We start from the raw sequence: 27,072 nt of genomic DNA, 5'->3' as shown, positions 1-27,072 counted from the left end.
ACAAATGTCGTTTATGCGATTATATGCCCTTGCCCATTGGTATACGTGGGACAGACGTCCCAGGAGCTGCGCCGACGTATACAGAAACACTTTTCCACCATTGGCACGGCTGCGGCTGACTTCCGTAAGGACAAATTGCTCACTACGGTGGCAGCACACTTTCTGAAATATCATGCCGGTAGATATTCGGGCACCAGGGTGCCGGGACTTGAGCGCATTCGTGGGTCTGACAGAGGGGGATCATTGGAGAATAGGCTTTTACAAGCAGAGGCCCGTTGGATCTTTATGTTACATTCCACTGCTCCCTCTGGGATTAATGAAGATCTTCTTTTTACCGGTTTCCTGTACTAATCTAACGTGATGTCTTTCTTGTCCCTCCCAGATGTCCATTGGGGCTGCCCTTTGTACCTTTAAAATGCTTTTGAGATGCTTCCTGTGTTCCTTCAAGTTTGGACCATTCGGGGTACAGGCTGTACCTAGGACCTGTGGCACAGGTCTCCGTTTATATGGATGAAGACTTTTCGTTCGGCAGCGAACTACTTGTGGACGGGCTTGTGGGGCTGCCCTAAGTGGAACTAGTTATCCCTACTTCTGCCTTATGTCAACAAGAGGATCGTGGTGGCATTACATGCCCTGACACTGATATTTTGCTTATGATAGACATAGGAGGACTTGTCACCCACGGGTAGATCTGAAGGGCTCTTGGACTGTGATGTACAGGGGAACCCCCGGCACTATTGTTAGTTTGAACGAAGATGGACTCTCTTCCAGCAAGTTGGATGTGATTTGTCGGGACATTATGCTTTCTGATCGTTTCAAGAGATATATATATTTCTATGTCTTATCCTTTGGGTCAGAGTATCTCTATGTCATCTTTTTTCTGTAGTACCAGCATCCAATTTACCACGATTTTGGCGTACATGTGGGCACGTTTTGCCCTCACCTGTAAGTGGATGCGGTGCCTCTTTATTTCTACCTTTTGTCCCACTTTTGCTAGTTTGTGACTGGTCTCGCTAGGCCTTGTCCATCCTTCTCTTGTATCCAGGTCCCTATGGTCAGACTATGCTGCCCCGTTTTTTCCAGGTGGCATATGTCCCACGTCCTTCTTACTTTCTGCCTTATCTATTTTTGGCAATTCTTTTGTTTCATAATTCTCTCACAGTATGGGAGTTACGCTGTGTTCGGCCTAAATTATGGAATAAATTTTTAGAGCCATGTTATTATATCTTGTGTGCTGGTCTGTATATATTTTTTGTATATTTATTTTCAATTTAGAGGTGTTGTTTTTTATTATCTATTTTCCTTTTATTTCTTTTCTTTTTCTTTCATTTATTATTTTGGTTATTTTCTTTTTCTTCCCTCAGGTTTTTCAGCACAGTCTAATGTGTCTCATCGGTATTTGCTCGTTACCACTTGTCCTGTGCTGTATCATACCCTCACACCAGCTGGGGTACTCACCGTTTTGTATGTCTCGTTATGTGTTTTATGTGGTTGCGTCATTGTGGGATGGGATATATATATGGTACCTTCCACTTCTTCTATTTTTTGTGGGGTCCCCCATTATCATTACCGGTCTAGTTGGGTGCCCCCACTAAGTATGTTCATTTGCGCTGCCATTTATCTTATTCTATCTTTGCTCTCATTTTGCTACACAATGCGCGGCGCTGACTCCCCAGCGCATGCGCATTGTGTAGTATTGGCAGAGACGTCTGCCACTACATGCTCTTCCGCCCTTCCGGCGTCACTTCCGGTTCCGGCTCTCGGCATTGCTCGTCCTCCAGTTCATTCTCACATAAGGTATTTAAACTGTTGTTGACCGTTGTCACTCACTTTCCCCTGACGAAGCCGTTCGTGTAACGGCGACACGCGTTGGGCTTCCTCCCCACGCTCTCGCCCTGCCTTCAGCGCCTCTCACCCTTATCTGGGTTTTTTCACAGCGCCTCTCTGTGCTCTGTTTGGCTGCTCCCGGGACCTGGATTTACTTTCTTCATTGGCGGTAGATATATTTCATTTTATGGGCATTGATGCGGATGCACAGCCATTATTCTTATATTGACCTTTGTGTCCACATTATCGGGACCCAGTTGCTCAGGCGCCTCTTGGTTCTTATATGTCATATTGACCCATATGGGCTTTTTCCCTATCCTACAGTTATTGGATTTATGTCTATTTGGTAGAGGTGCTTATTATACCCCTTATGTTATCAGGGTTTAGCTATATATGTATTATGCCTCATGGGACACTGATGAGGTCACTGTGTTATCTATTGCTATTTTAGCATTGTGATTAATGGCGCTTTCATTTGTTTGTATTGTTGTACTTGTGCGGGCACACGTGGGGATGTTGGTTTATTCCTGTTTTAATTGTTTTTATCTGATGTGTCAATAAAAGTTTACCTTGTTATTTATCTTTATTGTGTGGTGTGCAATCACATGAAGCGGCTCTGTTTTCCTTTTTTTCTTCTCATGGTGTTTCACCGCTTCTGTTTGCACCCCGCATATATTTGTTCATATTGGTAGTGCGCTGGTATTCTATTTATATTTTTGTCACCCAGTACCCACAGCACGAAATTGTTAGTTCTCTTTAGCTATACCCCTATTTGTATTCATATAATATTACTGAGAGTTATTACTCTCTTTAGTTTGCTTACATTATGTTCTTTTAAAGTGTCTACAATATATTTTTCAAAATAACTACTTTGTTATTCATCAGAAATGTTGTCCTTTTTAGCCTCCTTAGTGATGAGCGAGTACTTGTTGCTCAGGTTTTCCCGAGCATGCTGGGGTGATCTCCGAGTATTTGTTAGTGTTCAGAGATTAAGCTTTCATCGCCGCAGCTGAATGATTTACAGCTATTAGCCTGGCTGAGTACATGTGGGGGTTGCCTGGTTGCTAGGGAATCCCCACATGTATTCAAGCTGGCTAATAGCTGTAATTCATTCAGCTGTGGAGATGGAAACTAAATCTCCAAACACTAACAAATACTCGGAGATCACCAACTGACCAATAAGTTGAATGGCTTATCATGTAACTTCAATTTCACGATTTTTTTCTGCAACTTTTCAATTAGTGACTGATGCTTAGAACAAGTCATCAATATCGGATTGATAGGGGTTTCCTCACCAACATTAATCAGCTTGCTAAAGGGGCCTGGAGTAGGCACAGATCTGTTCACTACAGTATGTTCTCTTCAATCAGCCGATCAGTTGGATGCTGAGAGTCAAATCTCAATTAATCTGATATTTATGACCTAGCCTATGGAAAGATCACCAAAATTACAATTTCCATGTCCTCCCACAGAAAATATTTATTTAATTACCAATTAACAGTATTGGTCAAAGTCTTCCCTGAAATAGCAGAAAGGAACCAACTCCATAGAGCAATTAAGAAATAAGCAAATTCCATAGTGTCATGACTTTCCATACCTCTCTTTCTTCATCTGTTCAATACTTTTTTCCCTGTGTCATTTCTCATTATTGCGCACAACTTATTTTGTGGACATTTGCGGTTTGGTTTCTTTACCTGTGTGGATTGGATGGGTTGTTACTAGTGTTGAGCATTCAGATACCGAGATCCGATACTTTTGTGGTATCGGGTATCGGTATCGAAACAATATTAATGTGTAAAAGAAAGAATTAAAATAAAAAATATTGCTATACTCACCTCTCCGACGCAGTCTGGACCTTACCGAGGGAACCGGCAGCGTTCTTTGCTTAAAATGCACGCGTTTACTGCCTTCTGTGACGTCACGGCTTGTGATTGGTCGCGTGCCGCCCATGTGGCCGCGACGCGACCAATCACAGCAAGCCGTGACATAATTTTCAGGTCCTGAATGCCTAATTCTAGGCATTCAGGATTTGAAAATTACGTTACGGCTTGTGATTGGTCGCGTCGCGGTCACATGGGCGACGCGACCAATCACAAGCCGTGACGTCACGGGAGGCAGGAAACGTGCGCATTTTAAAATTATGTTACGGCTTGTGATTGGTTGTGTGCCGCCCATGTGACCGCGACGCGACCAATCACAGCAAGCCGTGACGTAATTTTCAGGTCCTGAATGCAGAAGTGTTCTGAAGTCACTCCTTTGCTACTTTTGCTGTGTGCTTAGGGACATTGTCTTGTTGGAAGGTGAACCTTTGGCCTGCTCTGAGGTCCAGAGCACTCTGGAAGAGGTTTTCATCCAGGATATCTCTGTACTTGGCCGCATTCATGTTTCCTTCAATGACATCCAGTCGTCCTGTGTCTGCAGCTGAAAATCACCCCAGAGCATGATGCTGCCACCACTATGTTTCACTGTTGGGATTGTATTGGGCAGGCAGGTGATAAGCAGTGCCTGGTTTTCTCCACATATACCACGTAGAATTATCACCAAAGGTCTATCTTCATCTCATCAGACCAGAGAATCGTATTTCTCATAGTCTGGTAGTCCTTCATGTGTTTTTTACTAAACTCTATGCGGGCTTTCATGTCTTGCACTGAGGAGAGGCTTACGTCAGGCCACTCTGCCATAAAGTCCTGACTGGTGGAGGGCTGCAGTGATAGTTGACTTTGTGGAGCTTTCTCCCATCTCCCTACTGCATCTCTGGAACTCAGCCACAGTAATCTTGGGGTTCTTCTTTACCTCTCTCACCAAGGCTCTTCTCCCATGATTGCTCAGTTTGACTGGATGGCTAGGAAGACATCTGTTGGTCCCAAACTTCTTCCATTTAAGGATTATGGAGGCCACTATGCTCTTAGGAACCTTGAGTACTGAAGAATTCTGTTGTAACCTTGGCCAGATCTGTAACTTGCCACAATTCTGTCTCTGAGCTCGTTGGCCAGTTCCTTTAACCCCTTCATGACCCAGCCTATTTTGGCCTTAATGACCTTGCCGTTTTTTGCAATTCTGACCAGTGTCCATTTATGAGGTAATAACTCAGGAACGCTTCAACGGATCCTAGCAATTCTGAGATTGTTTTTTCGTGACATATTGGGCTTCATGTTAGTGGTAAATTTAGGTCGATAATTTCTGAGTTTATTTGTGAAAAAAATTGAAATTTGGCGAAAATTTTGAAAATTTCGCAATTTTCACATTTTGAATTTTTATTCTGTTAAACCAGAGAGTTATGTGACACAAAATAGTTAATAAATAACATTTCCCACATGTTTACTTTACATCAGCACAATTTTGGAAACAATTTTTTTTTTTTGCTAGGAACTTATAAGGGTTAAAATTTGACCAGTGATTTCTCATTTTTACAACAAAATTTACAAAACAATTTTTTTTAGGGACCACCTCACATTTGAAGTCATTTTGAGGGCTCTATATGGCTGAAAATACCCAAAAGTGACACCATTCTAAAAGCTACACCCCTCAAGGTGCTCAAAACCACATACAAGAAGTTTATTAACCCTTCAGGTGTTTCACAACAGCAGAAGCAACATGGAAGTAAAAAATGAACATTTAACTTTTTAATCACAAAAATGATATTTTAGCAACAATTTTTTTATTTTCCCAAGGGTAAAAGGAGAAATTGGACCACGGACGTTGTTGTCCAATTTGTCCTGAGTACGCTGATACCTCATATGTGGGGGTAAACCACTGTTTGGGCGCACGGCAGGGCTCGGAAGGGAAGGAGCGCCATTTGACTTTTTGAATGAAAAATTGGCTCCAATCTTTAGCGGACACCATGTCGCGTTTGGAGAGCCCCCGTGTGCCTAAACATTGGAGCTCCCCCACAAGTGACCACATTTTGGAAACTAGACCCCCCAAGGAACTTATCTAGAAGCATAGTGAGCACTTTAAACCCCCAGGTGCTTCACAAATTGATCCGTAAAAGTGAAAAAGTACTTTTTTTCACAAAAAAATTATTTTAGCCTCAATTTTTTCATTTTCACATGGGCAACAGGATAAAATGGATCCTAAATTTTGTTGGGCAATTTCTCCTGAGTACACCAATACCTCACATGTGGGGGTAAACCACTGTTTGGGCACATGGTAAGGCTCGGAAGGGAAGGAGCGCCATTTGACTTTTTGAATGAAAAATTATCTCCATCGTTAGCGGACACCATGTCGCGTTTGGAGAGCCCCTGTGTGCCTAAACATTGGAGCTCCCCTACAAGTGACCCAATTTTGGAAACTAGACCCCCCAAGGAACTTATCTAGATGCATATTGAGCACTTATAACCCCCAGGTGCTTCACAGAAGTTTATAACGCAGAGCCGTGAAAATAAAAAAATAATTTTTCTTTCCTCAAAAATGATTTTTAGCCCAGAATTTTTTATTTTCCCAAGGGTAATAGGACAAACTGGACAACAACATTTGTGGTCCAATTTCTCCTGAGTACGATGATACCCCATATGTGGGGGTAAACCACTGTTTGGGCGCACGGCAGGGCTCGGAAGGGAAGGCACGCCATTTGGCTTTTTGAATGGAAAATTAGCTCCAATCATTAGCGGACACCATGTCGCGTTTGGAGAGCCCCTGTGTGCCTAAACATTGGAGCTCCCGCACAAGTGACCCCATTTTGGAAACTAGACCTCCCAAGGAACTAATCTAGATGTGTGGTGAGCACTTTGAACCCCCAAGTGCTTCACAGAAGTTTATAACGCAGAGCCATGAAAATAAAAAATAATTTTTCTTTTCTCAAAAATGATTTTTTAGCCCACAATTTTTTATTTTCCCAAGGGTAACAGGAGAAATTGGACCCCAAAAGTTGTTGTCCAGTTTCTCCTGAGTATGCTGATTCCCCATATGTGGGGGTAAACCACTGTTTTGGCACACGTCGGGGTTCGGAAGGGAAGTAGTGACGTTTTGAAATGCAGACTTTGATGGAATGCTCTGCGGGAATCAGGTTGCGTTTGCAGAGCCCCTGATGTGCCTAAACAGTAGGAACTCCCCACAAGTGACTCCATTTTGGAAACTAGACCCCCAAGGGAACTTATCTAGATGTGTGGTGAGCACTTTGAACCCCCAAGTGCTTCACAGAAGTTTATAACGCAGAGCCGTAAAAATAATAAATGTGTTTCCTTTCCTCAAAAATATTTTTTTAGCCCAGAATTTTTTATTTTTGCAAGAGTAACAGGAGAAATTGGACCCGAAAAGTTGTTGTCCAGTTTCTCCTGAGTACGCTGATACCCCATATGTGGGGGTAAACCACTGTTTGGGCACATGCCGGGGCTCGGAAGGGAAGTAGTGATGTTTTGGAATGCAGACTTTGATGGAATGGTCTGCGGGCATCATGTTACGTTTGCAGAGCCCCTGATATGCCTAAACAGTAGAAACCCCCCACAAGTGACCCCATTTTGGAAACTAGACCCCCCAAGGAACTTATCTAGATGTGTGTTGAGCACGTTCAACCCCCAAGTGCTTCACAGAAGCTTACAACGCAGAGCCGTGAAAATAAAAAATCATTTTTCTTTCCTCAAAAAAGATGTTTTAGCAAGCAATTTTTTATTTTCACAAGGGTAACAGGAGAATTTGGACCACAATATTTGTTGCCCAGTTTGTTGTGAGTGTGCTGGTACCCCATATGTGGGGGTAAACCACTGTTTGTTCACACGTCAGGGCTCGAAAGGGAAGTAGTGACATTTGAAATGCAGACTTTGATGGAATGGTCTGCGGGCGTCACATTGCATTTGCAGAGCCCCTGATGTGCCTAATCAGTAGAAACACCCCACAAGTGACCCCATTTTGGAAACTAGACCCCCGACGGAACTTATCTAGATGTGTGGTGAGCACTTTGAACCCCCAAGTGCTTCACAGAAGTTTATAACGCAGAGCCGTGAAAATAAAAAATAATTGTTCTTTCCTCAAAAATTATGTTTTAGCAAGTAATTTTTTATTTTTGCAAGGGTAACAGGAGAAATTGGACCCCAACAGTTGTTGCCCAGTTTGTCCTGAGTACGCTGGTACCCCAAATGTGGGGGTAAACCACTGTTTGGGCGCACGTCGGGGCTTGGAAGGGCAGGAGCACCATTTGACTTTTTGAACGCAAGATTGGCTGGAATCAATGGTGGCGCCATGTTGCGTTTGGAGACCCCTGATGTGCCTAAACAGTGGAAACCCCTCAATTCTAACTTCAACACTAACCCCAACACACCCCTAATCCTAATCCCAACTGTAGCCATAACCCTAATCACAACCCTAACCCCAACACACCCCTAACCACAACCCTAACCGCAACACACCCGTAACCCTAATTCCAACCCTAACCCTAATCCTAACCCTAATCCCAACCGTAACCCTAATCCCAACCCTAACCACAACTGTAACCCCAACACACCCCTAACCCTATCCGTAACCCTAACCACAAGCCTAATCTTAACCCTATTTCAAACCCTAGCCCTAATTCCAACCCTAACTCTAATTCCAACCCTAACCCTAAGGCTATGTGCCCACGTTGCGGATTCGTGTGAGATTTTTCCGCACGATTTTTGAAAAATCTGCAGGTAAAAGGCACTGCGTTTTACCTGCGGATTTACAGCAGATTTCCAGTGTTTTTTTGTGCGGATTTCACCTGCGGATTCCTATTGAGGAACAGGTGTAAAACGCTGCGGAATCCGCACAAAGAATTGACGTGCTGCGGAAAATAAAACGCAGCGTTTCTGCACGGAATTTTCTGCACCATGGGCACAGCGGATTTGGTTTTCCTTAGGTGTACATGGTACTGTATACCTGATGGAAAACTGCTTCAAATTTGCAGCGGCCAATCCGCTGCGGATCCGCGGCCAATCCGCTGCGGATCCGCGGCCAATCCGCTGCGGATCCGCGGCCGATCCGCTGCGGATCCGCGGCCGATCCGCTGCGGATCCGCGACCGATCCGCTGCGGATCCGCGGCCGATCCGCTGCGGATCCTGTTATGATCCCAATGGCAGGGGACCTCTAAGATTACAGCAAAGTCTGCAAAACATAAATACCAGCTCATAGGGAAGTGGTAACTAGGCTGACCATATACCTGATCCTAGCGCAAACACTAACAGCAGCCGGGGAACGTGCCTACGTTGATTCTAGACGTCTCGCGCCAGCCGGAGAACTAACTACCCCTATCAGGGAAAATAAGACCTCTCTTGCCTCCAGAGGAAAGACCCCAAAGTAATACAAGCCCCCAACAAATAATAACGGTGAGGTAAGAAGAAAAGACAAACGTAAGAATGAACTAGATTTAGCAAAGAGAGGCCCACTGACTAATAGCAGAATATAGTAAGAAGACTTATATGGTCAGCAAAAAACCCTGCAAAATATCCACGCTGAATATCCAAGAACCCCCAAACCGACTGACGGTGTGGGGGGAGAATATCAGCCCCCCTAGAGCTTCCAGCAATAACAGGAATCACATATTGTACAAGCTGGACAAAAATATGAACAATGCAAATGATCAAGAGTACGAAAGCAGGACTTAGCTTATCTTGCAAAGAACCAGGACCTGAAGACAGGAGCAAACAGAAGTGAACTGATTACAACGAAGCCAGGCACTGGACTGAGAATCCAGGAAGTTTAAATAGCAACACCCCAGGCCAAACAAAGCAGGTGAGCACAAACCTGGTAAAAGACAATCCAAGTGCCAAATCACTAGTGAACACAAGAGGGAGCCAAAAAGTATAGTTCACAACAGTACCCCCTCTTTAAGGAGGGGTCAACGAACCCTCATTAAGACCACCAGGGCGACCAGGATGAGCAGCGTGGAAGGCACGAACCAAATCGGCCGCATGAACATCAGAGGCGGCCACCCAGGAATTATCCTCCTGACCATAGCCCTTCCATTTGACCAAATACTGGAGCCTCCGTCTAGAGAGACGAGAATCCAAGATCTTCTCAACCACGTACTCCAACTCGCCCTCAACCAACACCGGAGCAGGAGGCTCAACAGCAGGAACCACAGGCACAACGTACCGCCGTAACAAAGACCTATGGAACACGTTGTGAATGGCAAACGACACCGGAAGATCCAAACGAAAAGAAACCGGGTTAAGAACTTCCAAAATTTTATAAGGACCAATAAAGCGAGGCTTAAACTTAGGAGAGGAAACCTTCAGATGGACATACCGAGAAGACAACCAAACCAAATCCCCAACACGAAGTCGGGGGCCCACACCGCGGCGGCGGTTGGCAAAACGCTGAGCATTCTCCTGTGACAACTTCAAGTTGTCCACCACATGATTCCAAATCCGCTGCAACCTATCCACCACGGAATCCACCCCAGGACAGTCAGAAGACTCAACATGACCCGAGGAGAAACGAGGATGAAAACCAGAGTTGCAGAAGAATGGCGAAACCAAAGTAGCGGAACTAGCCCGATTATTAAGGGCAAACTCCGCCAATGGCAAGAAGGTCACCCAATCAACCTGGTCCACAGAAACAAAACATCTCAAATAAGCCTCCAGTGTCTGATTAGTTCGCTCCGTTTGACCATTAGTCTGAGGATGGAAGGCAGATGAAAAGGACAAATCAATGCCCATCTTAGCACAAAAAGATCGCCAGAATCTGGACACAAACTGGGATCCTCTGTCAGACACGATATTCTCAGGAATCCCGTGCAAACGAACCACATTCTGAAAAAACAAAGGAACCAGATCGGAAGAGGAAGGCAACTTAGGCAAGGGTACCAAATGGACCATCTTGGAAAAACGATCACACACCACTTAGATGACAGACATTCCCCGAGACACCGGAAAATCAGAAATGAAATCCATGGAAATGTGTGTCCAAGGCCTCTTCGGGACGGGCAAGGGCAAAAGCAACCCGCTAGCACGAGAACAACAAGGCTTAGCCCGAGCACAAGTCCCACAGGACTGCACAAATGACCGTACATCCCGTGACAAGGAAGGCCACCAAAAGGACCTAGCCACCAAATCTCGGGTACCAAAAATTCCCGGATGCCCTGCCAACACCGAGGAATGAACCTCGGAAATGACTCTGCTGGTCCATTTATCAGGAACAAACAGTCTGTCGGGTGGACACGAGTCAGGTCTACCAGCCTGAAATCTCTGCAACACATGTCGCAAATCCGGAGATATGGCCGACACGATAACTCCCTCTTTAAGAATACCAGCTGGCTCCGAGACTCCAGGAGAGTCAGGCACAAAGCTCCTAGAGAGAGAATCAGCCTTAACATTCTTCGAACCAGGCAGGTATGAGACCACAAAGTCAAAACGAGAGAAAAACAATGACCAACGAGCCTGTCTAGGATTCAGGCGCTTAGCAGACTCGAGATAAATCAGATTTTTGTGATCAGTCAAGACCACCACACGATGCTTAGCACCCTCGAGCCAATGACGCCACTCCTCAAATGCCCACTTCATGGCCAACAACTCCCGATTACCAACAACATAGTTCCACTCAGCAGGCGAAAACTTCCTAGAGAAAAAGGCACATGGTCTCATCACAGAACAACCAGAGCCTCTCTGCGACAAAACAGCCCCAGCACCGATCTCAGAAGCATCCACTTCAACCTGAAAGGGAAGTGAGACATCAGGCTGGCACAAAACCGGCGCCGAAGTAAACCGGCGCTTCAGCTCCTGGAAGGCCTCCACGGCTGCAGGAGCCCAATTAGCCACATCAGAACCTTTCTTGGTCATATCCGTCAAAGGTTTAACAACGCTAGAAAAATTAGCGATAAAGCGACGGTAGAAATTAGCGAACCCCAAGAACTTCTGAAGACTCTTAACAGACGTGGGCTGAGTCCAATCATGAATAGCTCGGACCTTGACTGGGTCCATCTCCACGGCAGAAGGGGAGAAAATAAAACCCAAAAAGGAAACCTTCTGCACTCCAAAGAGACACTTTGAGCCCTTCACAAACAAAGCATTATCACGCAAAACCTGAAACACCATCCTGACCTGCTTTACATGAGAATCCCAATCATCCGAGAAAACTAGAATATCATCAAGATACACAATCAAAAATGTATCCAGATACTTCCGGAAGATATCATGCATAAAGGACTGAAACACTGAAGGGGCATTAGAGAGCCCAAAGGGCATCACCAAGTATTCAAAATGACCTTCGGGCGTATTGAATGCAGTTTTCCATTCATCTCCCTGCCTAATGCGCACAAGGTTGTACGCACCACGAAGATCTATCTTGGTGAACCACTTGGCGCCCTTAATCTGAGCAAACAAGTCTGACAATAGCGGCAACGGATACTGAAACTTAACAGTGATTTTATTCAGAAGCCGATAGTCTATACAAGGTCTCAAAGACCCATCTTTCTTGGCCACAAAAAAGAATTCCGCACCGAGAGGGGAAGAGGATGGACGAATATGCCCCTTCTCCAAAGACTCCTTGACATAAGAACGCATCGTGGCATGCTCGGGTACAGACAAATTAAATAATCGTCCCTTAGGAAATTTACTGCCATGAATCAAATCTATAGCGCAGTCACAGTCCCTATGAGGAGGAAGAGCACTGGACCTGGACTCACTGAATACATCCTGATAGTCACACAAATACTCAGGAACTTCTGAAGGAGTAGAAGTAGCAATAGACACCGGCGAAGAATCGCAATGAATTCCCTGACAACCCCAACTTGAGACAGACATAGCCTTCCAATCCAAAACAGGATTATGGGTCTGTAACCATGGCAGACCTAAAATGACCAAATCATTCATTTTATGCAGAACAAGAAAACGAATCACCTCCCGATGTTCAGGAGTCATGCACATGGTCACTTGTGTCCAATACTGCGGTTTATTTTCCGCCAGTGGCGTAGCATCAATTCCTCTGAGAGGAATCGGAACCTTTAAAGGCTCCAGGACAAAACCGCAGCGCTTGGCAAACGACAAGTCCATAAGACTCAGGGCAGCACCTGAATTCACAAATGCCATAACAGGGTAGGAAGACAATGAACAAATTAAAGTCACAGACAAAATAAATTTAGGCTGCAAATTACCAATGGTGACAGGACTGATAACCTTGGTTAGGCGTTTAGAGCATGCTGATATAACATGTGTAGAATCACCACAGTAAAAACACAGCCCATTCTGACGTCTATGATTTTGTCGTTCGGTTCTAGTCAGGATTCTATCGCATTGCATTGAGACAGGTGTCTGTTCAGACAACACCGCCAGAGGTTTAGCGGATTTGCGCTCCTGCAAACGCCGATCAATCTGAATAGCCAGCGCCATAGAATCATTCAGACTTGTAGGAATTGTAAAACCCACCATCACATTCTTAATGGCTTCAGAAAGGCCATTTCTGAAATTTGCGGCCAGAGCACATTCATTCTATCGAGTAAGCACGGACCATTTCCGAAATTTTTGGCAGTACACCTCAGCTTCATCCTGGCCCTGAGAGATGGCCAGTAGAGCTTTTTCTGCCTGAATTTCAAGATTAGGCTCCTCATAAAGCAATCCGAGCGCCAGAAAAAACGCATCAACATCCGCCAATGCAGGATCTCCTGGCGCTAACGAGAAAGCCCAATCCTGAGGGTCGCCACGCAAGAAGGAGATAATAATTTTAACTTGCTGAGCTGAATCTCCAGACGAACGAGGTTTCAAAGATAGAAACAATTTACAATTATTCCTAAAATTCCTAAATTTAAATCGATCTCCAGAGAACAGCTCAGGAATAGGTATCTTAGGCTCTGACATAGGACTGCTAACAACAAAATCCTGAATGCCCTGCACACGTGCAGCAAGCTGATCCACACTAGTAATCAAGGTCTGAACATTCATGTCTGCAGCAAAGCTTCAAGCCACTCAGAGATAAAGGGGAGGAAGAAAAAAAAAAAAAAAAAAACCTCAGAACTTCTTTTCTTTTAATCCCACTTCAGCAATGCATTAACTATTTATTGGCCTGGCTTACTGTTATGATCCCAATGGCAGGGGACCTCTAAGATTACAGCAAAGTCTGCAAAACATAAATACCAGCTCATAGGGAAGTGGTAACTAGGCTGACCATATACTTGATCCTAGCGCAAACACTAACAGCAGCCGGGGAACGTGCCTACGTTGATTCTAGACGTCTCGCGCCAGCCGGAGAACTAACTACCCCTATCAGGGAAAATAAGACCTCTCTTGCCTCCAGAGGAAAGACCCCAAAGTAATACAAGCCCCCAACAAATAATAACGGTGAGGTAAGAAGAAAAGACAAACGTAAGAATGAACTAGATTTAGCAAAGAGAGGCCCACTGACTAATAGCAGAATATAGTAAGAAGACTTATATGGTCAGCAAAAAACCCTGCAAAATATCCACGCTGAATATCCAAGAACCCCCAAACCGACTGACGGTGTGGGGGGAGAATATCAGCCCCCCTAGAGCTTCCAGCAATAACAGGAATCACATATTGTACAAGCTGGACAAAAATATGAACAATGCAAATGATCAAGAGTACGAAAGCAGGACTTAGCTTATCTTGCAAAGAACCAGGACCTGAAGACAGGAGCAAACAGAAGTGAACTGATTACAACGAAGCCAGGCACTGGACTGAGAATCCAGGAAGTTTAAATAGCAACACCCCAGGCCTAACGAAGCAGGTGAGCACAAACCTGGTAAAAGACAATCCAAGTGCCAAATCACTAGTGAACACAAGAGGGAGCCAAAAAGTATAGTTCACAACAGGATCCGCAGCCAAATCCGCACATGCCATAACCCTAACCCTACCCCTAACCCTAACCCTACCTGTAACCCTAACCCTACCGGTAACCCTAACCCTAGTTCTAACCCTAACCCTAGTGGAAAAAGAAAAAAAAATATTTTCTTTATTTTATTATTGTCCCTACCTATGGGGGTGATAAAGGGGGGGTTTATTTATTAATTTTTTAATTTTGATCGCTGTGATAGAACCTACCACAGCGATCAAAATGTACTTGTAATGAATCTGCCGGCCGGCAGATTCGGCGGGCGCACTGAGCATGCGCCTGCCATTTTGGAAGATGGCGGCACCCAGCGAGGAGACGGACCGACACCTGGAGCCTCGGTAAGTATAAGGGGGGGAGATCGGGGCACGGGGGGGCGTCGGAGCACCGGGGGGTGACATAGGAGCAGGGGGGGAGCGGGCAGGAGGACGGGGAAGCGGAGCACAGGATGGAGGGGACCGGCCCCCTTAACGGAGGACTGGGGGGGCGATCGGTGGGGTGGGGGGGGTCACTTCAGGTTTTTCAGCCATGGCCGATGATATTGCAGCATCGGCCATGGCTGGATTGTAATATTTCACCAGTTTTTTAGGTGAAATATTACAAATCGCTCTGATTGGCAGTTTCACTTTCAACAGCCAATCAGAGCGATCATAGCCACGGGGGGGTGAAGCCACCCCCCCTGGGCTGAAGTACCACTCCCCCTGTCTCTGCAGATCGGGTAAAATGGGAGTTAACCCCTTCACCCGATCTGCAGGGACGCGATCATTCCATGACGCCACATAGGCGTCATGGGTCGGATTGGCACGGGTTTTCATGACGCCTACGTGGCGTCATGGGTCGGGAAGGGGTTAACCTCATGATTCAAATTTTTCTGACATAAACTGTGAGCTATGAGGTCTTATATAGACAGGTGTGTGCATTTCTACATCAAGTCCTATCAGTTTAATTAAACACAAATGGCCTCCAGTGAAGGAGTAGAACCACATCAAGGAGGATCATAAGGAAATGGACAGCGTGTGACTTAAATATGTGTCAGAGCAAAGGGTATGAATACTTATGACCATGTGATATTTCAGTTTTTCTTTTTTATTAAATTTGCAAAAATTTCTACATTTCAGTTTTTTTAGTCAAGATGGAATGCAGAGTGTACATTAATGAGAAAAAAAATAACTTTTTTGAATTTACCAAATGGCTGCAATGAAACAAAGAGTCAAACATTTTAATGAGTATGAATACGTTCCATACCCACTGTATCTTTTCAGAGAAGTCTGCATTGTGTGAAGCTTCTGCTTTACCTCCTTGAAGCTAATGAATTAACAACTGAGTATTACTGTTTACCAGGTTGCTTAATTGTCAATTTATTAATAAATTTGTTAGTAAGAAATATGACACAATAAAAAGAAAGTAAAAGTTCTCTGCTATTTCAAAATACTAAAACTCTGTAAGAATGAAAAGAAAGTGCTTTTCTTTCATTTTTGTTTTATGTTTATGCACATATACAAATAACTAAACTGTATAGTGTTGTCACGAGTGTGTCACATCCTCCTGGGAGATTTTGAGTTAGAAGATCACTATTTTGACTCTTAGATCTTCCATGCACCTTGTATGTTTGTGTCCCAAAATTAAATGTATTTGGTTTCCTTTGGTGCTGAAGAGATTAACGACCCTGTCCATGCTGCTCAGAAACATGCAGCTCTGTTTCAGCTGCTTCTGATCTGGTCGTTACCTCTCCGTATAAAACCTAGCCAGACCTTCTCTTCCTTGCCAGCGAATGCTTTGCTTCCTAGGTCCCTGGAGACACTGTGCTAAATTAGAGATTGTTGTTGCTGCTGGTGATTGTTGCACGTTGTTTTTTGTGTATTCTTTCCTCATTGTCCTATTCTCATTTGGTTAGTAAATTCCTATCCTTCCCTATATACCTCTCTACCGTCAGTGAGTGTTTATACATTTGTTGCTTTCTGTTATCCCTGTCTGTCTTACATGTTGTTACACTAGCATTGCTGCCCCTAACCTCCTGGGGTAGGTGGAGGGAACAGCTTAGGGAATAACAGGAGAACAGAAGGCTGGTGGCCCAAACCTCTTCACCTTTAGAGGTACACTTCAGAGCAGGGATATTTAGGGCCCAAGTCCTAGGGACGGTTCAGGGCCCTTTTCCCTAATCAAGAACGGTCACAACAGGACATGTGTCTTGTCTACTGTTGATATAAAAATTCTACAGACTGTTAAAATGTAAGGTTTCTGTCTATCAAGAAGAATAATTTCAGCACATTTTCTACCTTTAATGTCACCCATAATCTGTACCCATCTATTCGGAAATAAACTAAAATTATTTAGAGGGGAAAAATAAAAATAACTGCTGAAAGGTAAAATCCCCCTTCATTTTCAGCTTTTTAGCAGGGGCCTGAAAATTTTGTTGCAAAAGTGACTAATATTTGGAATTGTTTATAATGACCTCCAATTTAACTAAAGCCTAAGTATCAGCTGATGAAAAGCAGCCCCAAGTATAATGCTGCCTCCACCATTCTTCATTTTGGGTATGGTGTTCTATTGGTGAAGCGCAGTGTTGCCTTTCACATTTTATAGTTAAAAACACATATCTTAATAAAACAGCTACATTTTTTATGAGGTTAGTCAGAATTACTTTAAATCACAGAATCATAGAATATTAGAGTTGGAAGGGACCTCAAGGGTAATCGTGTCCAACTGTCTACTCATAGCACTAAACCATCGCAGACAGAAGTCTGTCCAGCCTCTGTTTGAAGACTTCCATTGAAGAAGAACTCACCACCTTTCATGGCAACTTCACTGTCAAACAGTTTTTTCTAATATCTAATCTGTATCTTCCCCCTTTCAGTTTTATTCCATTGCTTCTCGTGTTTCCATGTGCAAATGAGAATAAGGCTGATCCCTCTACACTGTGACAGCCCTCCAGATATTTATTGACAGCTATTAAGACGCCTCTTAGCCTTCTTTTTTGCAAGCTAAATGCTCCCAGGTCCTTTAAACATTCCTCGTAGGAAATACTTTGCAGTCCGCTTATCATCCTGGTAGCTTTTCCCTGTACTTGCTCCAGTTTTCAATGTCTTTTTTAAAAAAGTGTTGCCCAGAACTAGAGACTGTATTCCAGATGCAGCCTGACCAAATAGGAGCAGAGAGGGTTAGTTACTTGACGTGACCTAAACTTATTTCTTCTCTTAACCCCTTCATGACCCAGCCTATTTTGACCTTAATGACCTGGAAATTTTTTTTGCAATTCTGACCAGTATCCCTTTATGAAGTAATAACTCAAGAACGCTTCAACAGATCTTAGCGATTCTCAGACTGTTTTTTCGTGACATATTGAGCTTCATGTTAGTGACAAATTTAGGTTGATAATTTTTGCGCATATTTGTGAAAAAAACTTTTAATTTTTATTCTGTTAAACCAGAGAGTTATGTGACACAAAAAAATTAATAAATAACATTTCCCACATGACCAGCGATTTCTCATTTTTACAACCAAATTTACAAAACCATTTTTTTTAGGGACCACCTCACATTTGAAGTCAGTTTGAGGGGTCTATATGGCTGAAAATACGCAAAAGTGACACCATTCTAAAAGGTGCACCCCTCAAGGTGCTCAAAACCATAATCAAGAAGTTTATTAACCCTTCAGGTGCTTCACAGCAGCAGAAGCAACATGGAAGGAAAAAATTTACATTTAACTTTTTAGTCACAAAAATGAACTTTTAGCAACAATTATTTTATTTTTCCAAGGGTAAAAGGATAAACTGGACCCCGAAAGTTGTTGTACAATGTGTCCTGAGTATGCCAATACCCCATATTTGGGGGGAATCACTGTTTGGGCGCACGACAGGGCTCGGAAGGGAAGGAGTGCCATTTTACTTTTTGTATGAAAAATTGGCTCCAATCTTTAGCGGACAACATGTCGCGTTTGGAGAGCCCCTGTGTGCCTAAAGATTAAACTGACCCCATTTTGGAAACTAGACCCCCCCAAGGAACTTATCTAGATGCATAGTGAGCACTTTCAACCCCCAGGTGCTTCACAAATTGATCTGTAAAAATGAAAAAGTACTTTTTTTCACAAAAAAAATTTTTTGCCTCAATTTTTTTTGTTTTCACATGTGTAACAGGATAAAATGGATCATGAAACTTGTTGAGCAATTTCTCCTGAGTACACCGATACCTCAGATGTGGGGGTAAACCACTGTTTAGGCACGCGGCAAAGCTCGGAAGGGAAGGAGCGCCATTTGACTTTTTGAATGAAAAATTAGCTCCAATTGTTAGCGGACACCATGTTGTGTTTGGAGAGCCCCTGTGTGCCTAAACATTGGAGCTCCCCCACAAGAGACCCCATTTTGGAAACTAGACCCCCCAAGGAACTTATCTAGATGCATAGTGAGCACTTTCATCCCCCAGGTGCTTCACAAATTGATTCGTAAAAATGAAAAAGTACTTTTTGTCACAAAAAAATTCCTTTAGCCTCAATTTTTCCATTTTCTTATGGGCTACAGGATAAAATGGATCTTAAAATGTGTTGGGCAATTTCTCCTGAGTACACCGATACCTCACATGTGGGGGTAAACCACTGTTTGGGTACATGACAAGGCTCAGAAGGGAAGGAGCGCAATTTGACTTTTTGAATTAAAAATTAGCTCCAATCATTAGCGGTCACCATGTCGCGTTTGGAGATCTCTTGTGTACCTAAACATTTGAACTCCCCCACAAGTGACACCATTTTGGAAACTAGACCCCCCAAGAAACTTATCTAGATGTGTGGTGAGCACTTTGAACCCCCAAGTGCTTCACAGAAGTTTATAACGCAGAGCTATGAAAATAAAAAAATCACTTTTCTTTCCTCAAAAATTATTTTTTAGACTGCAATTTTTTATTTTTACAAGGGTAACAGGAGAAATTGGACCCCAAAAGTTGTTGTCCAGTTTGTCCTGAGTACGATGATACCCCATATGTGGGGGTAAACCACTGTTTGGGTGCATGGCAAAGCTCAGAAGAGAAGTAGTGACTTTTTGAAATGCAGACTTTGATGGAATGGTCTGCGAGTGTCATGTTACGTTTGCAGAGACCCTGATGTGCCTAAAGAGTAGAAACCCCCCACAAGTGACCCCATTTTGTAAACTGACCCCCCAAGGAACTTATCTAGCTGTGTGGTGAGCACTTTGAACCCCCAAGTGCTTCACAAAAGTTTATAACGCAGAGCCGTGAAAATAAAAGAATCATTTTTTTTTCTAAAAAAGGATTTTTTTAGCCAGCAATTTTTTATTTTCACAAGGTAACATGAGAAACTGAACCCCAATAGTTGTTGTCCAGTTTGTCCTGAGTATGCTGATGCCCAATATATGGGGGTAAACCACTGTTTGGGCGCACGTCGGGGCTCGGAAAGGAAGTAGTGACGTTTTGAAATGCAGACTTTGATGGAATGGTCTGCGGGTGTCACGTTGCATTTGCAGAGCCCCTGATATACCTAAACAGTAGAAACCCACCACAAGTGACCCCATTTTGGAAACTAGACCCCCCAAGGAACTTATCTAGATGTGTGGTGACTGAGCACTTTGAACCCCCAAGTGCTTCACAAAAGTTTATAAAGCAGAGCCATGAAAATAAAAAAATCATTTTTTTCCCACAAAAATACTTTTTTAGCCCCCATTTTTTATTTTTCCAAGGGTAACAAGAAAAATTGTACAACAATTTTGGGGGACTAATTTCTCCTGAGTATGCTTATGCCCCATATGTCAGGGCTCGGAAGGGAGGGAGCACCATTTGACTTTTTGAATGCAAGATTGGCTGGAATCAATGGTGGCACCATGTCGTGATTGTAGACCCCATGATGTGCCTAACCAGTAGAAACCCCTCAATTCTAACTCCAACACTAACCCCAACACACCCCTAACTCTAATCCCAACTCTAACCATAACCGTAATCACAACCCTAACCCCAACACACCCCTAACCATAACCCTAACCCCAACACACCCCTAACCCTTATCCCAACCCTAACCCTAATCCCAACCCTAACTCCAACACACAACCAACCCTAATCCCAACCCTAACCATAACCCTAACCTCAACACACCCCTAACCCTAATCTTAACTGTAATTCCAACCCTAACCCTAATTCCAACCCTAACTCTAGTTCCAGCCCTAACCCTAACGCTATGTGCCCACATTGCGGATTCGTGAGCGGATTTATCCGCACTGTTTTTGAAAAATCCATAGGTAAAATACACTGCATTTTACTTGCGGATTTACTGCGAATTTCCAGTGTTTTTTGTGCGGATTTCACCTGCAGATTCCTATTGAGGAACAGGTGTAAAACGTTGCGGAATCCGCACAAAGAATTGACATGTTGCGGAAAATACAACGCAGCATTTCAGCATGGTATTTTCCGCACCATGGGCACAGCAGATTTGGTTTTCCATAGGTTTACATGGTACTATAAACATGATGGAAAACTGCCACGAATCCACAGCGGATCCGCAGCCAAATCCGCACCGTGTGCACATATCCTATTTCTAACCCTAATTGCAACCCTAACCCTAGCCCTAACCCTAGCCCTAACCCTAGTGGAAAAATAAAAATAAATATATTTTATTTATTTCATTATTTTCCCTACCTATGGGGGTGATAAGGGGGGGCTTTATTTACTATTTTTTTTTATTTTGATCACTGTGATATAAACTATCACAGTGATCAAAATGTACCTGTAACCAATCTGCCGGCCGATTCTGTGCAAGCGCCCGCCATTTTGCAAGATGGCGGCGCCCATCGAGGATGCCAGGCGGACACCGGGAGGGTCCCCGGGACACCAGAGGTACAGGGGGTGGGATCGAACAGCGGGGGGGCACCGGAGGGGAGAGGAATGCAGCGGAGGGCAGCGGAGCACAGAACGGAGGGGAGGAAAGACTGACAGCGGTGGCAGATCGCTGCTGTCAGTCGGTGGGGGGGTCAGATCGCGGTCTCCAGCCATGGCCAATGATATTGCAGCATTGGCCATGGCTGGATTGTAATATTTCACCAAATTTCATAGGTGAAATATTACAAATTGCTCTGAGTGGGTGTTGCACTTTCAACAGCCAATCAGAGCGATCGAAGCCACGTGGGGGCAAAGCCACCCCCCCCTGGGCTGAAGTACCACTCCCCCTGTCCCTGCAGATTGGGTGAAATTGGAGTTAAGCCTTTCACCCGATCTGCAGGGACGTGATCCCTCCATGACACCACATAGGCGTCACAGGTCGGATTGGCACAGACTTTCATGACGCCTACGTGGTGTCACAGGTCGGGAAGGGGTTAATACATCCTAGAACTGTGTTTGCCTCTTTAGTTGCCGCATCACTCTGTTGACTCATGTGCAGTCTGTGATATATTAGTATACCCATTGTTTTCACACATGCTGTTGATTAGTTTTATTCCATAGATTTTGTAGATGTAATTTCATTTTTCTTGCCCAGATGTAGAATCTTGCATTTCTCCTTATAAAATGCCATTCTTTTAGTTGCTTTGTTTTCTCTAGTGTCAGCTTTCCCTCCTAGCTTTGCATCATTTGCAAATTTGATCAGTATGCCTTCAGTTCTCTTATCTAGATCATTATAAAAATGGTGTAAAACACTGGGGACAGGACAGAGCTTTGTGGTACACCATCTTGAAATACTCTTCCAATTGAATGCACAAAGATTTATTACCACTCTTTGAGTACGATCACAGAGCCAGTTATGAATCCACCTAACCTTAGCCTTGTCAATTCCATACTTGGTATTTTTTCAATAAGGGTAGTATGAAATACTTTATCAAATACTTTGCTGAAATCAAGATATACTCTATCTACCACATTTCCCTGATCCACCCAGTCAGTGATTTAATCATAGAAGGAAAATAGATTGGTCTGGCGTAAATTGTTTGCTACAATCCCAAGACTGGAGAATTTGGCCTTCTCCAATCTTCTGGGACTTATCCTGTTTTCCATGATTTTTGATAGATTCTGACTAGTGGTTCTTCAGTTTCCTATGCTAACTCTTTCAGTACCCTATGATGGAATTCACCTTGACCAGGAGATTAAAGTTAATTAAGTTAGCTAAGTGTTCCCTCACCATCTCTCTGTTTATAGTGTGGATTATTTTATTCCTTTGATGGCACCATGATGATCAGTTGATGTTACAAATGCTTTGATAGAGAAGACAGATGCAAAATAGGAATTTAAAAAACTGCTGATACACCTTTTAACGTCAGCAGTTAATGGGGCCTTATTCCTCAACACCACTTTTTAACAGCACTGCAAAATAAGTGTATAGCGCCCCCCAGCATCAGAAAATCTCTGGGATCTTGGCTACCAGGAGTAGCTGAGACTCCGGAGAACATGATTCAGGTTGTTTTTTGCCATCCCCAGTCACGTGATTGCCATTATTCACCAAATTAAAAAAAATTCAGATTTTCCATACATTTCTCTCTCCTCTGATATAATTTAGCTTGGGTCTAAAGTAAATTTTTTGTGAAAAAAGTGAAATATTAACTTTCTTTCTGCATTGCTTTAGTTCTCGTGAAGCACCTGAAGGGTTAATAAACTTCTTTAATGTGGTTTTGCACACCTTGAGGGGTGCAGTTTTTAGATGGTGTCACTTTGGGTATTTTCTGTCATATTAACCACCCAAAGTAACTTCAAATATGATGTGGCCCCTAAAAAAATTGTTTTGTACATTTTGTTGGAAAAATGAGAAATCACTGGTTGTTAGGGCTAGCGGAACGCACCAAGTAAATATAGAGGTTTTATTATAATAGATGCGTTCGCAGCCCGGGGTCCACCGTGCAGGAGAACCTGCTGCTAGCAAATGGCGGAACTATATGGCGGTATGAGCTTACCCTGTTACTTCACAGAGAAGCCGAAACTCAAAGCACTGCGCCCTGTTAGACTTTACAGTGGCACAGGCTAACTACTCAACAGAGAGCAGTCAGTGGTCATGCATGCTCACAAACTCCTCGCCGGAGGTGCCAGTATTCTAGGGGTTTATTTCAGCCGGGTCCCTGAACACAAACTCACATGACCACACTGACGCAAAGCACATAACATAGGACAATACTAGCGCATGGCTGTATGGCCATGCGAGCCTTAAATAGTTGCAGCACGTACAGGACCTGCCTAGAAAGACCAATGAGAGGCTGCCACAGAGCGTGAGCACCTACAGGACCTTCCTGAAGGACCAATAGCCTTAGCTGCAGTGTCTGATCATGTGACCCTCAATCTCCACTGAGAGATCTTATTCTAGGCATGCTCAGAACGAGAAAAGCAGGACTTAGTCCCAGAAGCGTCTGCTCGCCACTGCCCAGCACTGACTTCCATGGCAGAAGCAGGAAAAGCAGCAGTAACTCTTTGTACAGAGTCAGACTGAGCGAGACGCTGGGACCGACGTCTCCGCTGAGCAAGCTCCAATGCGGCAGAAGAATGGGAGACCGCAGCGGAGATGGCCCGAGATTCCCCTTGTGCAGAGGCGGGAACTCGACCCCTAACACTGGTCAACTTTTAACCCTTATAATGTCCTGACAAAAAAAGTATGTTTCTAAAATTGTGCTGATGTAAAGTTCACATGTGGGACATCTTATTTATTAACTATTTTTATGACATAACTCTGATATAAGGGCACAAAAATTAGAAGTTTGAAATTGCAAAATTATCAACATTTTTGCCAAATTTCCTTTTTTTATATGTAAACCCAAGTCATATCGAAGAGATTTTACCACTAACATGAAGTACAATATGTCCCGAAAAAATGTTCTCAGAATCAGTGGGATCCATTGAAGCTTTCCAGCGCTATAAACTCATAAAGTGAAAGTGGTCAGAATTGTCAAAATTGGCTAGGTCATTAACCCCTTAACCCCCAAGGGTGGTTAATGACCGGGCCAATTTGTACAATTCTGACCACTGTCACTTTATGAGGTTATAACTCTGGAATGCTTCAACGGATCCTGATGATTCTGACAGTGTTTTCTCGTGACATATTGTACTTCATGATGGTAAAATATATTTGATATTACCTGTGTTTATTTGTGAAAAAAACGGAAATTTGGCGAAAATTTTGCAATTTTCCAACTTTGAATTTTTATGCCCTTAAATCACAGAGGTATGTCACGCAAAATACTTAATAAGCAACATTTCCCACATGTCTACTTTAAATTTTTTGTTGTTAGGGAGTTATAAGGGTTAAAATTTGACCAGTAATTTCTCATTTTTACAACACCATTTTTTTTAGGGACCACATCACATTTGAAGTCACTTTGAGGGGTCTATATGATAGAAAATACCCAAGTGTGACACCATTCTAAAAACTGCACCCCTCATGGTGCTCAAAACCACATTCAAGAAGTTTATTAACCCTTCAGGTGTTTCACAGGAATTTTTCGAATGTTAAAAAAAATGAACATTTAACTTTTTTTCACAAAAATTTACTTCAGCTCCAATTTGTGTTATTTTACCAAGGATAACAGGAGAAATTGTATACCAAAAGTTGTTGTACAATTTGTCCTGAGTATGCCGATACCCCAAATGTGGGGGTAAACCACTGTTTGTGCACATGGTAGAGCTCAGAAGGAAAGGAGCGCTAAGGAACTTATGTAGATGTGTGGTGAGCACTTTGACCCCCCAAAGTGCTTCACAGAAGTTTATAATGTAGAGCCGTAAAAATAAAAAATCATATTTTTTCACAAAAATGATCTTTTCGCCCAAATTTTTTATTTTCCCAAGGGTAACAGAAGAAATTGGACCTCAAAAGTTGTTGTGCAATTTGTCCTGAGTACACTGATACCCCATATGTGGGGGTAAACCACTGTTTGGGCGCATGGCAGAGCTCGGAAGGGAAGGAGTGCAGTTTGACTTTTCAATGCAAAATTGACTGGACTTGAGATAGGACACCATGTTGCATTTGGAGAGCCCCTGACGTGCCTAAACATTGAAACCCCCACAAGTGACACCATTTTGCAAAGAAGACACCCTAAGGAACTTATGTAGATGTGTTGTGAGAACTTTGAACCCCCAAGTTTTTTTTTTACAGTTTATAATGCAAAGTCGTGAAAATAAAAAAAATCATTTTTTTTCCACAAAAATTATTTTTTAGCCCCCCGTTTTGCAGTTTTCCAAGGGTAACAGGAGAAATTTTGACCCCCAAAGTTGTTGTCCAAATTGTCCTGAGTACGCTGATATTCCATATGTTGGGGAATACCCCTGCTTGGGGGCACGGGAGAGCTCAAGAGGGAAGGAGCACTGTTTTACTTTTTCAACGCAGAATTGGCTGGAATTGCGATTGTATGCCATGTCGCGTTTGGAGAGCCCCTGATGTGCCTAAAACAGTGGAAAACCCCCAATTCTAACTGAAACCCTAACCCAAACACACCCCTAACCCTAATCCCAACCCTAACCACACCCCTAACCCAAACATGCCACTAACCCTAATCCCAACCACACCCCTAACCCCCAACACACCCCTTATCCCAACACACCCCTAACCCTAATCCCAACCCTAATCCCAACCGTAAATGTAATCCAAACCCTAACTTTAGCCCCAATGCTATCTCTAACTTTAGCACCAACCCAAACTGTAGCTCCAAACCTAACTGTTGCCCCAACCCTAACTTTAGCCCCAACCCTAAATATAGTCCTATCCCTAACTTTAGCCCCAACTCTAACTTTAGCACCAACCCTAACTTTAGCCCCAACCCTAAGCCTAATGGGAAAATGGAAATAAATACATTTTTTTAATTTTATTATTTTTCCCTAACTAAGGGGGTGATGAAGGGGTTTCTATTTACTTTTATAGCAGTTTTTTAGTGAATTTTTATGATTGGCAGCCGTCACACACTAAAAGACGCTTTTTATTGCAAAAAATAGTTTCTGCGTCTCCACATTTTGAGAGTTATAATTTTTCCATATTTTGGTCCACAGAGTCATGTGAGGTCTTGTTTTTTGTGGGACGAGTTGACGTTTTTATTGGAACCATTTTTGGGCACAAGACATTTTTTGATCGCTTTTTATTCCGATTTTTGTGAGGCAGAATGACCAAAAACCAGCTATTCATGAATTTCTTTGGGGGGGGGGCGTTTATACCATTCTGCGTTTGGTAAAATTGATAAAGCAGTTTCATTCTTCGGGTCAGTGCAATTACAGCGATACCTGATTTATTTTTTTTATGTTTTGGCGCTTTTATACGATAAAAACTATTTTATATAAAAAATAATTATTTTTGCATTGCTTTATTCTGAGGACTATAACTTTTTATTTTTTCGCTGATGATGCTGTATGGTGGCTCGTTTTTTGCGGGACAAGTTGATGGTTATTTATATCCATCTTTGGGATCGCGTGTTATTCCACTTTTTGTTTGGCGGTATGATAATAGTTTTTTTTTTTGCCTCGGTTTTTTTTTTACGGTGTTCACTGAAGGGGTTAACTAGTGGGACAGTTTTATAGGTCGGGTCGTTATGGATGCGGTGATACTAAATATGTGTTTTTTTTGTTTGTTTTTTT

The sequence above is a fragment of the Ranitomeya variabilis genome, chromosome 5 (assembly GCF_051348905.1).
Source record: "Ranitomeya variabilis isolate aRanVar5 chromosome 5, aRanVar5.hap1, whole genome shotgun sequence".
Lineage (NCBI taxonomy): Eukaryota > Metazoa > Chordata > Amphibia > Anura > Dendrobatidae > Ranitomeya > Ranitomeya variabilis.
The sequence above is the reverse complement of the archived record's forward strand: the minus strand, read 5'-3'. Positions refer to the sequence as shown.